This window comes from Diospyros lotus, chromosome 7, assembly GCF_014633365.1.
Source record: "Diospyros lotus cultivar Yz01 chromosome 7, ASM1463336v1, whole genome shotgun sequence".
In the NCBI taxonomy this organism is placed as follows: Eukaryota; Viridiplantae; Streptophyta; class Magnoliopsida; order Ericales; family Ebenaceae; genus Diospyros; species Diospyros lotus.
Window position 1 is genome coordinate 15,811,697 of NC_068344.1, and position 15,165 is coordinate 15,826,861.

Genomic DNA, 15,165 nt, shown 5'->3' on the forward strand with positions numbered 1-15,165 from the left:
GAAAGAAAGACATCAGAGCCGGAATGAGATAGCCCTAGCTCTTGAGGGAAATGATAATGAGCCCCTAATTGAAAGGATACATGTTATTTCTTGAGGAGAAAAATTGGCAAGGAATTCCTCCGCCACGCGTAAAGCCAATGCCCACTAGGCATTACGAGTGGACGAAGACGAGGACCCTGTCATATTCACCTTGTAAGATCAGGGAGACATTATGTTCAAAGACTTCTCTAAAATCACTAAGCCTCTTTTTAATTTATTGATGGAGGATAAACCTTTTAAAATTACTAATGAGTACTTATGTGCTATTGACAAGTTGAAGAAGATGTTAATTTCAGCTCCCATTATAATGTCCCCTGATTGGAGTCTCCCCTTCAAACTAATGTGTGATGCAAGTGACTATGCAGTAGGAGCAGTGTTGGGATAACAAAAATATAAAAAGCTACACGTTATTTATTATGCCAATCACACATTAAATGATGCGTAGCTAAATTATGCTACCACAAAAAAAGAAATTGTAGTTATTGTTTTTAATTTTGATAAATTTCTATCATATCTTATTGGGTCAAAACCAATAGTATATATAAACCATTCAGCTATTAAATATCTTCTTATAAAAAGGGAAGCAAAATTGAGACTCATTCATTGGATTCTTTTGTTATAGGAATTTGATTTAGAAATAAGAGACTAGAAAGGAATTGAAAATCTGGTAATAGACCATATATCAATGAATATTTCCCCGATGAGCAATTATTAGCAATCTGCATTTCCAATACTCCCTAGTATGCTGACTTTGTGAATTATTTGGCATGCAATATTGTTCCTTTCCATTTATCTTATCAACAAAGGAATAAATTATTTTCTAATATTAAATATTACTTTGGGGAGAATCCATATTTGTATAATTATTATTCAGATCAATTTATTAGGAGATGTATACCTAAAAATGAGATTGAAAGTGTTTTAAATCATTGTCACTCTTGGGAATGTGGTGGACATTTAGGTCCTTTAAAAATAGCTACTAAGGTATTTCAATATGGATTTTATTGGCCTTCATTACTTAGAGATGCATAAAACTTTGTTAATGCATGCGATCGGTGCCAAAGAACTGGTAATATTTCTCGTAAAAATGAAATGCCATTAAATAATATTTTAGAAGTAAAGTTGTTTGATGTATGGGGAATAAATTTTATGGGACCATTTCCACCATCTTTTTCAAATCAATATATTCTTGTGGCTGTGGACTATGTATCTAAATGAGTTAAGGTAGTGGCACTTCCATCCAACGATGCTGAAAGTGTACTCAATTTTTTGTGAAATAACATTTTTACTCGCTTTAGCTGTAACGACCTATTAGTGAGTCCAAGTGATATATTTTGGATGGAACATTTATTTTGTTAGAGAAATAAATTTTGAAGAATTACTCATGGTAGTCTAGGTGATTGGCAAGGAAGTGGAGAAGGTCCAAGGGTTGACTTAAATGGAAGTAGGACCTGCAATGGCTTATAGTATGTGTAGAAATGTTGTATGGTGTTGGTGGTGATTAATTAAAGCTTAAGCTATCCTTTAAACATAGGGAAATTTCATTTAAGTGTTAAGGGAATTTAAGTAATTTGGTGGAATTGTGTATATAAATATAAATGAGAGGCTTCATTGTTCATGAGAGAAGGAACTAGAAGGCTAAGGAGAAAAGGGAGAAGGGGGTGGCCATCGGGAGAGACCAAGGAGGTAAGGGCTTGTTCTCCTTCTTCATTGATTGATGGTGTGTAAAAGAGGGTTGTGAAGCTAACGATTTCTTCTTCTTCTTCTTCTTCTTCTTCTTCTTTCTCCCTTCTTGCTAGTTTTCTTGTTGAAAGTAGGAAGTAAAGGGTTTTTGGAAGTGCATCATCTCAAGAAAGATCATCAAGAAGAGTTTTAATGCAAGTTATTTTCCTCTTTAGCTTCACTTGCAAGCTCCTTACTTTTCTCCTTCAATCGAACAATTCATCTCTTCCATTTTGGGTTGTTGTTTTGTGAAACTCGGTGTTTGTTTTTAGTAGAGAGGTTTCAATCTAGTTTGCTGTAATTCCTATAGTTTTTCTTCGTTTTTAGTTAAATTGAGCCTATGGTCTACATGAGGTTTTGTTTCACCTCATCTTTTCAAAGGAATGATGCTTAAAATTGATTAGAGTTAGGAGCAATGCAAGAACTTGGTGTATTTTGCATGGTTTCATGTTCGTTCATGTTTTATGTCAAACTTCGGTCAATTGAAGGTGCCACTTTGGTCAAACTAAGTCGTCCAGCAATCTTTGATGCAGCTTCAGTTGAAGGATCAATTGACCTAAGGTCAGGGGTTAGCATTCTGCCCAACTTTGGTAGACCTAAGTCAAATTTTGATCGACCTAAGCTTTGAAACCCGCATTTTGCCCAACTTTAGTCGACCTATGTTAACTTCGGTCGACCTAAGATGCACGGACAGGTTGAGCATGCTTTATTCTTTGGGGAATAAATTTTTGTGTATATATTTGATTTGAGATCCATTTTTTGCGTTGTAAACTAGACTCGATAAGCTTCGATTTGATATAGAATTCGAATTATTTGGCTATGTTTTGAGTGATTTTATCTTAGTTCCAAAATATGTCTAGATGAGTTGGGATTCATGAGAGGCTTATGTTTGAAAGACTGAGTTTGAGGTAATTGCTTGATGCTCCCCAGGTATGTTTAGATGCTCTCGAGGGATTATTTGGCATTCTTGTGTATGGTGGTACATGATTTGGGGTTTCACTAGTCTGGTAATTGGGTGAAATATTACAAGCTTGTTTACATATGTTAGTTTGGGGTATGCTATATGGGTGAGCCAAGGCATTGAGTGGAGCCAATTGGACTCTAGGGTTGTATGTGTATGGGAGCATACCCTAGGTGTTGAGCTATCTGACCTCATGCCATGAGATATTACTATGACCTTGGGTGGGAGCGATTATCCTCAAGTGTTGTATGTCGATTGAGTGCTGCCTTAGGAGTGAGCTATCGGGCCCCAAGAGTCACTCGTGATGGTGAATGCAAGGCACGAAGTGTCTCAGTGTTGTACATGTTTATGTTTGTTCATGGGTTTACTCTTGTATACGTGGCATGGGCATGACTTGTTGGCTTTATTCCACCTTGGGTGGAGCTGCCTGGCCTTAGGAGTTAACCTGGAGTTAAGTTGCCTAGCCCCAAGTGTTAGTAGATATGTATATAGACCTTGGGTGGAATTGACTGGCCTCGGGCATCACCTTGGGAGTGAAGCTGTTTGGCCCTGAGTGTTTGATATTATCTGGGTATACAATGTCAGGATATGGAATTGTGCATGTATCATCCCTTGTTCTTGGATTTGCATGCATTGTATGGTTGGGCTAGTGTTTCACCTTCTGGTAAGTGTACCTTGTATGGGGCAATATGGCTTACTCATGTTGAATTATATTTCTTTTGTGGGTTATTCTTGTTGATCATGCTTTTTATATCTTGTTGTTATACTTGTTGGGCCTTGTGGCTCATTTTCTTGCTTGCATCATTCCAAGTAAAGGCAAAGGTAGGGTAAAGAACGAGCCTAGTAGGGACAAATTTTTTGGGGATTATACGTGTATAGAGCTCACCTAAAGACCAGGTCTTGGGAATTTTCTATTGTGTGTTTAGTTCAAGTTGGACTCTTGTATTTGGGGACCTGTATATATATTTTGTGATCATGGCTTGATATGTTGTAATTAGTGGGAGCTTAACTCTTATATATCTTTTGTCTTGAATGATTGTATATGTTGGCAATGGAAATGGAGAATTATGTGGTTTGTTGAGTTGTTTGTCTCTATATGTGATCTTGTGACTCGAGGTTGGTTTGTCCTTGTTCAGGATGCCTCTGCACCATTACTTATGATGACCTTCTCACGGATTCTCTATGCTAGCGGGGGCTTTAGGAGGTAGGCGTTACATTAGCATCCCAAACGCACTCATTAGTGATGGAGGTAAGCATTTTTGTAACCATTATCTTGATTCTCTACTGACAAAATATGATGTCACTCATCGTGTAGGAACTCCTTATCATCGTCAAACAAGTGGCCAAGTGAAAATTTTCAATAGAGAAATAAAGAGAATATTGGAAACAACAGTGAATTCTTCAATGCGAGATTGGTCCAAAAAGCTAGATGATGCATTATGGGCATATAGGACAATACTGAAGACACCAATTGGAATGTCCCATATCGTTTAGTCTATGATAAGACTTGTCATTTACCAATGGAATTGGAGCATAAATCTTATTAGGCAACAAAGTTGCTAAATTTTGATAAGAAAGCTATGAGTGAAAAAGATTGTTGCAATTGAATGAAATGGATGAATACCGCCTTCATGCATAAGAAAATACTCGTATTTACAAAGAAAAAAACAAAAAATGGCATGATAAAAATATTGTGAGACGAGAATTTCAAGAAGGGCAACAAGTACTTCTTTACAATTCTCAACTTTGGTTGTTTTTGGGAAAGCTTCACTCTCGATGGTCTTACCCATTTACCATTACCAAGATTTTTCCATATGGTGTAGTAGAGCTGCAAAGTGAAGATAAAACTTTTAAGGTTAATGGTCAAAGGTTAAAGCCTTATTTGAATGGAGGTTTTGATCAACAAAGACTTCCAATTAAACTTGATTAGTGCAACATGTTGCCAAGTCTAGCTAAAGACTATAAACAAGTGCTTTTTGGGAGGTAACCCAAATCCGAAGGCCCACCGAGCGACCCCATCATCGGGTCCCTCGAGATATATCACATCACCCGTCTGCCTCCAAATTGGGGAAGGATTGATGCCAAATTGTTGTTTCCAAAAATACAATAATAGAAACTTCTTTAGAATAAGGGAAACTGTTGTCTGAAGCCGAGTAAAATGTCGATATCCTAAAGTACAACCGCCAAAAGTGGTCTCTCAGATAAAAGGTTTCCCGAGAGAAGTGAGCTGTGGAAAGGGTAGGTCGAAGAAAGGGCGTCTCTTGGAGAGAGGTGGACTCCTCGAAGAGGAAGTGTCTCTTGGAAAGGGAAGACTAGTCAGGAACTGGATTTGGTAGAAGGCTCTCGGATGGGGTTTGATACACCTCTCAGAGAGGAATTGATTGGCTTCTGGAAATAGAAGGGTCTCTTTTGGGAAAGTGTTTCAAGTGACCTCGGAGAGAACTAGAATTCTCTTGAAGGAACAAATACGACCTTGGCTTAGTTTCCGAAAGAACTACAACACACGATAAAGATTAAGAGGCTTGTGGGAAGGATCTCCCGCGAAGACCATCCAATGGTCAAGTCAGTATGTAGAAAAAGGAAAAGTCATAGAAAGAAATGTAAAGGGCTTTGGAAAGGAAAATTTGAGAGGATTAAGATTGGTTACCAGATGTTCAAATCCCCTCAATCGTGTTGTGTCTTACCTTTTATAGAAGTCCAAATCTCAATGATTGATTGGGACATGTGTACAACTCCTTGCTAGTCTCTTGGAGAGGCTTATTCGAGAGAGACTCCTTTCGGAGAGAGTCCCCCAAACCTCCGCAGCCTTCTTCTCGAGAGCTTTCTCCAAAAGAACTCTCTTGGAGAGAGAAGGCGCGTCAGTCCAAAATTTGAACTTTTTACATTTATTTTCTATGTTATTATTTATTTTATTTTTTTAAATTAATTAATTCATCACTTAATTAATTATTTAAATAATATTTGAGTTAATGTAATTTTGATAACTATTACTCGATCTTCATAATAACGATACTCTTACTCACTACTTTATTACCTGTACGATTCATACACTTGTAGAAAATCACTATCGGGTAGTAAGCTGGAGAAGTATTGCCAACTACTCTTGCCAGAATAGCTACTGGAGTTTCACCGAAAAATTCCTGCCACTATTACCACCGACAACTTTTGTCAATATAGTAGCTGTAGTTACTGGAGACCCAACTATATCATCATTGGCTGCCTGCAACAACGCCCCTCAAGCCACTGGAAACTTTTATGCCATACTACAGAAAAAATAGTTTTTTAGCGATAGAATTTAGTGATGGAATTATTTCGTCGCTATTTAGCGACGAAAATGCCATCACTAATATTTTTAAATATTTTTTTAATTTAGCGACGGAATTAGTGATAGAAATCTCGTTACTAAAAAATTAAAAAAATTAAAATTTAGTGACTGGGTCACACTTGCCGCTAAAAATAAAAAAATTTAAATAAAAAATTAAAATTTAGTGACGGGGTCACACCAGTCTCTAAAATATAAAAAAAAATTAAAATTTAGTGATGGGGTCATACCACCGTCAATAAAAAATAAGAAAAATAAAAAAATAATGTAAAATTTAGTGATGGGATCACACCATCACTAAAAAAAAATTAAATTAAATAAAAAATTAAAATTTAGCGACAGGGTCACACCCGTTGCAAAAAAAATAAAAACAAATAAATTAAATTAAATTTATTTAGGGGCAGAAAATTTCATCGCTAAAGAGTTAAAAAATTTAAATGAAATTAAAATTATTTAGCGACAGAATATTTCGTCTCTAAATAATTAAAAAAATTAAATTAGTTAAGAAATTTTAAATTTTAAATTATTTAAACAAATATAAATATAAGTTTTATGATACTCTAAAATAGCTAAAAATTACATTTAAAAATATCATAATAATTCTTACTAACATTAATATTTAGTAAAAATTAAACTAATAATTTTTTAAACATATTACAAATTAAAATCAAAATAAGAACATAATTTTCACTACTAATATAATAATTTATAAACTTTTAGTTGAATTAATAAAAAATAAGATTAAAATTAAAATTAATATTCATTTTCTTCTACTAACATTAATATTAAAATTAATATCATTTGTTGTTACACGGTTACAACAATAAATTTGACAAAAGGGAAAACTGTTGATGGATGACCCTCTTATGGACGATCTAAGCGATGAGTGACACTCGTGTGGCGTGTCTGAGTGATGGATGAGTCTTCCAAGGGTAGGAGCAGCGATTGATGAGTCCCTTGGCTAGGTTAAGAGCGATGGGTGACCTGCTGGAGAGAGAATCGGTTAGGGGCGTGGGCTAAAGTCCCCACGCGGACCCTCCGATGCTTAAGTCAGACCCTTGTAGAAGTAAAGTGTTTGAAAGCAAGAATGTAAGTGTGAGAGAGAGAGATTGCATACCGAATGAGGGAAAGAGACCTCCTATTTATAGCGATGGGAGGGGCATCCATGTGTCACGTGTCCCGAGCTTTACGGTAAGAATCTCGAAGAGGCTTTGACCGAGTCTCGAGGGGGTAGTCTTAGGGCAATTCTCTCGGAGGTGTTGGCGTAAAAACATGGGGCACACGAAGGTGGGCGTGGCACCCCGGGTAACCCTCACTCAAGGGTGTGTGCGGGCGCAGGCAAGGAGAGCACGAGGGACTATGTGCGTAGGTTCATGGGGCCGGGTGTAAGGAGGCTGCGCGCGGGTAGTTGTGCGCGGTCAGCCACACGCGCTAAGGCACGGCTTCCCCCGAGTGCAGTCACCCGGGGGTATTTTACTCCCGGGTGACCCTCACTCAGGGGCTAGGCCAGGGGCGCAGCCCCCACCAGGTAGTCGCGTTCTACCTGGCTATGCACATGGGGGGTAGCGTGACTAGCGTGAGCCCGCTGAGTGTCCCTCCGGGGCGCGCCTTCCTGCCACCCCCGAGTGACCCTTACTCGGGGGTGGCGGCCCCCCGGGTGACCTTCCTTGGTCACCCGTGGGGATCTTGCCACGTGGCGCTTCTTCGGGTTGCCACGTGGCACTTCCATCATTCTCCAAATTTGGACTTTTTTTCATGCATAACAATTGCTCCCTACTCTTTCTGTCGGGAGTCCCAGAAGGAAGAGTATTTTACGAATGTTACAGCTCTATTTTTAGGAGGGCAATTTCATTTTGAGAGGATTTTTCTGTGTCTATCTCTTCCATCTTCATCTTTCTCGTAGTTATCTTTTCCACAATGTCCCCAGGGAGCACTATAAAAGGAAGGCTTGGCCTTTCATTTTGCCATTACTCAACCACTTTTCCTTAAGAATTCTCTCAGCATTCCAGATTTTTACACAGTATACTTCCTCATCCATGGTTTTGTATCTCTCGAGAGAGACCCTCATCCATAGGGACGTTTAGACACTTTCTCCCCGGAGTGACCCTCATCCATGGGTCCAATTGTTGGTCATTACCCCCTGTGACCCTTATCCATGGGTCCAATTGTTGGTCGTTACCCCCTATGACCCTCATCCATGGGTCTCTTGGTCAGCCTTATTGTTGCGTAACCCTCATCCATGGGTCCTGTCCTCACCGTTGTGTGACCCTCATCCATGGGTCTTGCCATTAGCTTTACCTTTGCGTGAGCCCCTCCATGGGTTTCATCCCTACCTTTGTGTGACCCTCATCTATAGGAGTCCTAGTCTGCCTAAAGCATACGTGCTTGTCTCTTTTCTCTAGGACTTAAGCGTTCAACATGGGCCGCTTTAAGAATGCCTTATCGCCTCCACCTCCTGCTCCCAATGTATATATATCTCTGGGACAACGATCCTCGGTGAAGGAGAGAGAATTAGTCGGGATTCAGTCTTTTTTCCAAATTCCTATCGACCACCATATTAAGCTCCCTACACTTGAAGAGACAAGTACCGCCATGGTAGGAGGACATGGCTTTGGGGTATACTTGGTATGGAGTGGCTTGATTATCATTGTATTGTCCCAGCGCAACTTTATCCTAACGGTTGGGCTTAGTTAGTTGGTTTCACTATTCTTTGTCATATGATTCAAGTACCTCATTCCGTCGAGTTGTTTGGTTGCTTCTATAGGTTGAGAAGGGTCAAATGGAGGGTTGTCTTCTTCACACTTCAAAGGATTGTAGGTCTACCCCCATTTTCAAAAACTTCAAAATAAGGTGGACTTCGAGTCCCAACGAATCATGATCGAGCCTCCTTCCAGCTGGAAAGCATCGCTTCGTTGGTGCTAGGATAACGAGAGGGACTTTTGGTCGGAGAAGCTTGATGACATCGGGATTTCCTGGGCTGTCTATCGTCGAGTAATTGAGAGATTATGTGCCCTTGGCACCTGTAATCTACCCGACCTACTTACCTCAGAAAACATTGCAGCTGTAGGGTGGGGCATTCGGCTCGAGGACATGCCCGGGACCTCTACTCTCGCTTTTGTGCTACCATCGGCTATACCCGAGAACACCTTACAAGTTAAGGAGGAAGAGGGCAGTGAGGAAGAGGACAAAGGCCCCAAGGAAGAGGAAGAGGAAGGGCGAAATTCTCTAGGGAGTATGGTCTTTCTTGGTTGTTCTTCCTCTGAGGGTAGACCCCCAGAATCGCAGAGATTGCCTTTTAACTACCAGTATCAGTGGTTAACTTTTACTTTCATCTATTTTTTTGCAGACATGAATCTATTCGAGGAACAAACGCTCAAATGACATGGTAGGAATTCATGCCAGCCTAGTGAGCAAGACCCACAGCCTCCTCCTCAAGCACCTTATGTCTCATTATAGGGGCCTCTGTTCGACACGCCAAATCCTAGCCTTCTTCCCCCACCAGCTCCCAGCTTGTCTTGAAGGCGCCTAGAAATGAAAAGGTCTGAAGCGGGCACTTTATCTAGTCTTCCTTGCCCCGAATCCTTGGTTCCACGTCAGATGTATCCATGTTAGACCCCCTACCCTCGAAGGTGCTCCCGGGGATCCAAATCCTACTGATACATTTGACTCGCGAAGAATGGGGGTTGGCAGCTCTCGTTCCTCTTTTGGCGGTGAGCTCGATTGAATCAGGGAAGAAAGTTGCAAACCTTTTGTTCCTTTTCACAGGGACCGGCGAAAGTTGAAAGCTGAGCTCCTAGATTTTCAGCCAATTCTTCCTCCCATCGTTGAGCCCAGATGAAATCCCGTGCCAATCCTCAACAGCACTTGGGTGAGGGGGGACCACTTCCATGTGCAACCTGGGCTAATTGACACAGATTCTGTAAAAGACCCAAGGGTTGGTGCCAAGATGATATATGCTACCATGCTCCCTTAGGATGAGCAGGAGTTCTTTGGAATTTGGCCTAGCGTTGCCAACACTCCTGAGCAAAAGATTATTGAGATAAGTTATCCCTTATTGTGCTTGTATGTCGTATTTGTCATCTGACTTGATTGTTGGTCTTTTAATGCACTGTTTGCACCTAGAGGGTCCAAGGGTTGGTGATATCCAACGCTATTAGGAGAGCTTATCATCACCGAGCAGAGCAAGAGAAGGCAGAGGCAAGAGAGAATATGATAAAGTGGAGGGATCATGAGTGTTCCTACCAAGCATACATTAGAAAGATGAATCATGAAGCAGAAGACATGCGCTCTAAGCTGGTGCAAGCTCACAATGAGTCTTCGAGCATAAAGGGGGATATAGAGAAGCTCTGAAAGAATAAGGAATCACTAACGAGAGAGCTCGTATGGGTCCGAGAAGCTCAAAAGAATCTCCTGCAAGAACATTCCTTGAGGATAGATGACCTCGCTCGCCAAAAGAAACAATATAGGTTGCTCGAGGACCAAAGAAGTGAGGAGATTTTGGTAGTGCAGGAAGAGGCTGTGAAGGACTATCGCCTCTCGAAGGACTGCCAAGAGAGGAAGATCCACTATGGGGGTTGCTTTACTAAGTACGGATTCTACCTTGCGCGCTCACGCCTGGAATCCAAGCACTCAGGAGAACAGTTTCGTGAGTTAGTCTACACGGATGAGGTGGAGGAGTCTGAGGTTCCCGATTGGCGAAGATATAATGATCCCGATTCCACGAGTCTCAGGACTTACTTGAATGCCAACTTAGCTGATAATAGAAAACTTGTCAGGTCCATGGGAGCGGTATGCCTTTGCCTTAGAGGAAGTGGAGATGACTGACGTCCACCCCGTAGTTACATCTATTCCATCTTCGGGCCAGGAAGAAAATGAGGCCTCATCTACCCCGAGTAGCAGTACTCTCAGCTCTGGCAGGAGGAAGCGAACCTAAAGAATATTTCTGTTTGCTTTTTCCTTGTTGAGTGTAATAGCTTTTTCTTCGTTGAGTGTAGTACCTTTTATTTGCATAAATAAGATTTGTCTCTTTTCCTTAACAATAGTTGCGTCTCGCTGGTTTTCTTTATCATCATTGCTTGTCAAGGGTCTTGTTCCGACCCTAAGATTTAGGCTCTTTATGCTATAGGGCGGACTATGGGCATTCATGCCCTTAGTGATCCCTTGGCAATTTCTTGACCTTTCATTATCAAGCCAGGCCAATTACTAAGCTGGCAGGATAGCTCTCGGTCTAAATATCATGCTGAACATATTTGTTATCTCATTGGACCGGGCCACTTGGCTTTGAGGTAGGACGATTACCACATTCGTCGGGCCTATTGAGCCGTGCATTTCTCATAGCATATTGCGTGGCAGCGCCTTTTGTATTACTATCAGGCTTAGTAGAATATCTTACCAGCGGGACACTAATTCACTTGTTATTTGATTCTTTCACTTTCGGGCAAGATTTTCCATACTATTTTGCGAGGAAGCAAAAGCTCTCTCTTTCTTTTCTTTTCTTTTTTTTATGAGAGGGAACCCATAGTGGGTCGTTCTCTTTATCCTTTGCTTGAAATAAAATGAATAAAAAATGAAACACAAGTATTTTTACGTGGTTCGGCTAAAAGTTCCTATGTCCACGGTCCCTCTTCGGGTTCATATTATTATTGCATTACATGTCAGGAGTAGAGTACAATTTCAAATGATTTGTGCTCCAAGTTTTGCCCATGGTTTCACCCTAAAGCATTTGGAGGATACATGTACTAGTGTAACACCTAGTAATCCTAGTGTTATGAGAATGAGAAAAGAAGTAAGAAAACTTTCAAAAATGCCCTTGAGAATGTGTTAGATCCTTGAGAATATTGGTGCCCTATGAGAGGGACATTTTGGTAATTTGGATAGTGAAGTCCAATAAAAGGGTATTTTGGTAAATTGAAAATAATTCCTATGTGGAATTAGGTGTGTAAGTGAAATAAATCCAAATTTTGTATTTATGTGGAGATGAATGGGATTAAAAATGGTATTTTGGTAATTTGGAATGAAATTCCATAAAGGAATTAAATTGTGAAAAATAGGAAAAATGGAGAATATTCAAGTATATGAGAAATAATTGAATTTCTCTAAATTTGGTAGATAAATGTGGTAATGCCACATGGATGGATGATATGAGAATTTTGGAGCCAAGTATGAGTTTAAAAGGTAACACTTGACAAAGTCTTATTCAAGTATAAATGGGTGATTTAATTAAATACAAAAATAAATGATTTTGGTCTTTCAAGCATTTAATGAAAGGCATAATGGTGTTGGATTAAAAGAAAAATTCAAAAGAAAATGAATTAATCATGCATTAATGGTGGAAAATGGTCCTATTAAATTAAATGGGAAAGAAATTAATTATGTCTCTCAAGTGTGATGGTTATGAAAATAGTCTCATTTAAGTAAATGAGAAATAAATTAAAAAAATCAAGAATCTAATGGATGAGATCTATTCTTGAAAAGATAATGAATCCAAGGGTAGGGATTTAAGGAGAAGAAATGCCATGGATTGCCAAATATTAAAGAGATGAGTGGTTGAGATCTTCTCTTGAAAGGTAAATAAAATCCAATGGTTGAGATTTAAAGAGAGGAAATGGCATGGATTGTGTTTCTTCCAAGAGAGATGAATTTAACCTAAAGAAATGGATAGTTGAGATTTAATCCTCCTTAAGCACATGGATTGTGCTTTTAGTGAAAGGCCTAGATTCATTCTTGAAATATGGAGGCCTAGTATAAAATGACAAGTGTGGAAGACTTGTCTCCCTTTGGCCATTTGTAGAAAGAATGAAAGAAAGAAGAGATGAAGAAGAAAGGGAAGAATGGAGAAGAAATGATGAAGGAATCAAGGTAAGTTTCCTTCTTCTTCTCTTTATTTAGTGTTCTTGTATGCAAGGTAAGTGAGTTCTTGTTTAAATGCCATCTTAGATGGGAGAAGATGATTATGGAAGCTCTCTTGAGATAAGGATTTAAAGCTTCAAAGAAAATAATGAGGTAAGGGATGGCCCCATGGGAGGGTGGCTTTGCAATGTGTTGTAAATATGTTTCATAAATGTATATGTTGCATTTGACATGTTCTTTTATGTTCATAAGACTTATGGCCATAGGTTAGTTTGGGAACATGGTTGAAATGGTGGATTGATGCCTCTAACCTTGGTGGGTTGTGAGGGAAAAGAGATCTAGCCACACTTGCATGCATTTGGCATCATATAATCTTATTATGTTCATATTTATTTTGCATTGCACCCTTATTGAGCTTAATAGCTCATGAGATTTTTACCCTCACATATAGGTTGTGGAAGCATGGGAAAAATCAAGACAAGTGGAATGGCTTGTGGAAGCATGGAAATGAAGATTCAAGTGTTTTGTATGGCTTAGGGAAGCCTAACTTGTTATGTTTGATTTATGTAATGTAATGTATTTGGTTGGTAATGGCTTGTTAAAGCCTAAGATCATGTATGTATTTTATATCTTGGGAGTGTTTGATTTTATTTTAAAATGAGATATTGGCTTATGGCATATTGAAGCCTAGGTTTGGTGAAAGCCTTATTTTTGGTGTGTTGTAGGAAGCACCAAAATAATTAAATCAAATGATTTTTGTTGTGAAATGAGGCTTTGGGGATGTGAAAAGTGGATGTTTTTTATGCATGTATGAGGGCTATAAATTCTGGAAATTTTGGGTTTGAAAGGCTGAAGAAAGAAAAAAAAAAAAAAAAAGGAAAAAGCAGTGGAGGCGGCAGCAGCAGCTGCTAGGGCCCGTGCATGGCCTGCAAGGGGCCACAGCGGGCAGCAGTAGCACGCTGGGGTGCGGGCGCAGCCTACTGCCAGCCGCGTAGCCAGCGCACAGTGGGGCCCCGCGCAGGCCCCGGGTGCGCCAGCAAGACCCCTCGGTCGAATTTTTTTAAAAAATTCTGAAAAATTGGGGATTTGGGGGCATTTCTAAATTGATTTTGGGCCTCGGAGGAATTTTCAAAATAAAGGAATTTTTCGAGCATTTTTGGAGAAAATGCCGAATTTAGAAAAATTAAAAATTTGAGTTTTTCCTCCAAAAGTTAGTAATCAATCAATGGATTGATTTTAATGGTGATTTATGGAGCCCGATAAAATTCTTGGATGGAAAAAGAATTAAATGCAAATAAGAAAATAATGGTTGGGCATCTTCATGAGTTTTCTTTTCAACCAAATACGGTGTGGTTGAAGCTCAACTCTGCTAGTGAATCCTGGGATTGAGGGAAGGGAAGGACGAGTCTAGTTCCCACCTAAGGCGTTTCGTCTTGAAACATGGTCCGCCCTTCACCAAAGGCCGGGCAGGTGGACAATTTGCGTAATTATTCACGAGTAACACCCGTAAGTAGGAGCGAGGAATTACAACTAGGGCCTATCATTTCCTAAATGCGATACGGCCCTTCCCAATTTGCTCAAAATTTCCCATCCTCTCGGAGTGCATTGGTGATGACTGACTTTCTGAGGACCAAATCGCCTCCCTTAAGAGGCCTGTTCTTTACCCGAGAGTTGTAATAGTTTGTAATCCTCTGATGATAGGCAGCAATTAGTACAGCTGCCCTGTCTCTCTGTTCCTCAATAAGATCAAGACTTTCTCTCGGTGAATTAGAGTTATCTAAGTTGTCACATTTATCAAAGGCATCCAATCGGGGTGATCTGCACGAGATTTCTACCGGAATCAAAGCTTTTGTTCCATACACCAGGTTAAAGGGTGTTTCTCCTGTTAAGACCCTGCTGGTTGTTCAGTAAGCCCACAAGACGGTAGGTAATTCATCCACCCATACTCCCTTTGTGCCTTCTAGTAGAGTTTTCAAACCATGTAAGATTGTTTTGTTGCTGATTTCGGCCTGTCCGTTAGGTTGAGGATACGCTACTGAGGAAATCCTTAATTGAATTTCCAAGCCTTTGCAGAAACTTAGGAAAGAATCACAGTCAAACTGTCTTCCGTGATTAGTGTTAATGATTCATGGGATTCCAAATCGGCATATAATGTCTTTCCACACCATGGCTTCTACTTTCTTCGCAGTGATAATGGCTAGAGCTTCAGCTTCAATCCACTTGGTGAAATAATCCGTTGCCACCAAAAGAAATTTCTTTGACCCGCAACTTG

The 15,165-nt window shown here is 39.9% G+C and overlaps 1 long non-coding RNA gene across 1 annotated transcript in view; it reads left to right on the forward strand.

Moving 5' to 3' along the window:
- The window catches only part of LOC127806627 (uncharacterized), a 49,228-nt gene extending 35,616 nt beyond the window's left edge, over positions 1-13,612 (forward strand). Inside the window, exons 2-3 of the long non-coding RNA XR_008024450.1 lie at positions 3,859-3,971; positions 13,345-13,612. This is a non-coding gene — a long non-coding RNA (uncharacterized LOC127806627). The remainder of the gene's footprint in view (positions 1-3,858; positions 3,972-13,344) is intronic.
- The last annotated feature ends 1,553 nt before the right edge of the window (positions 13,613-15,165 follow it).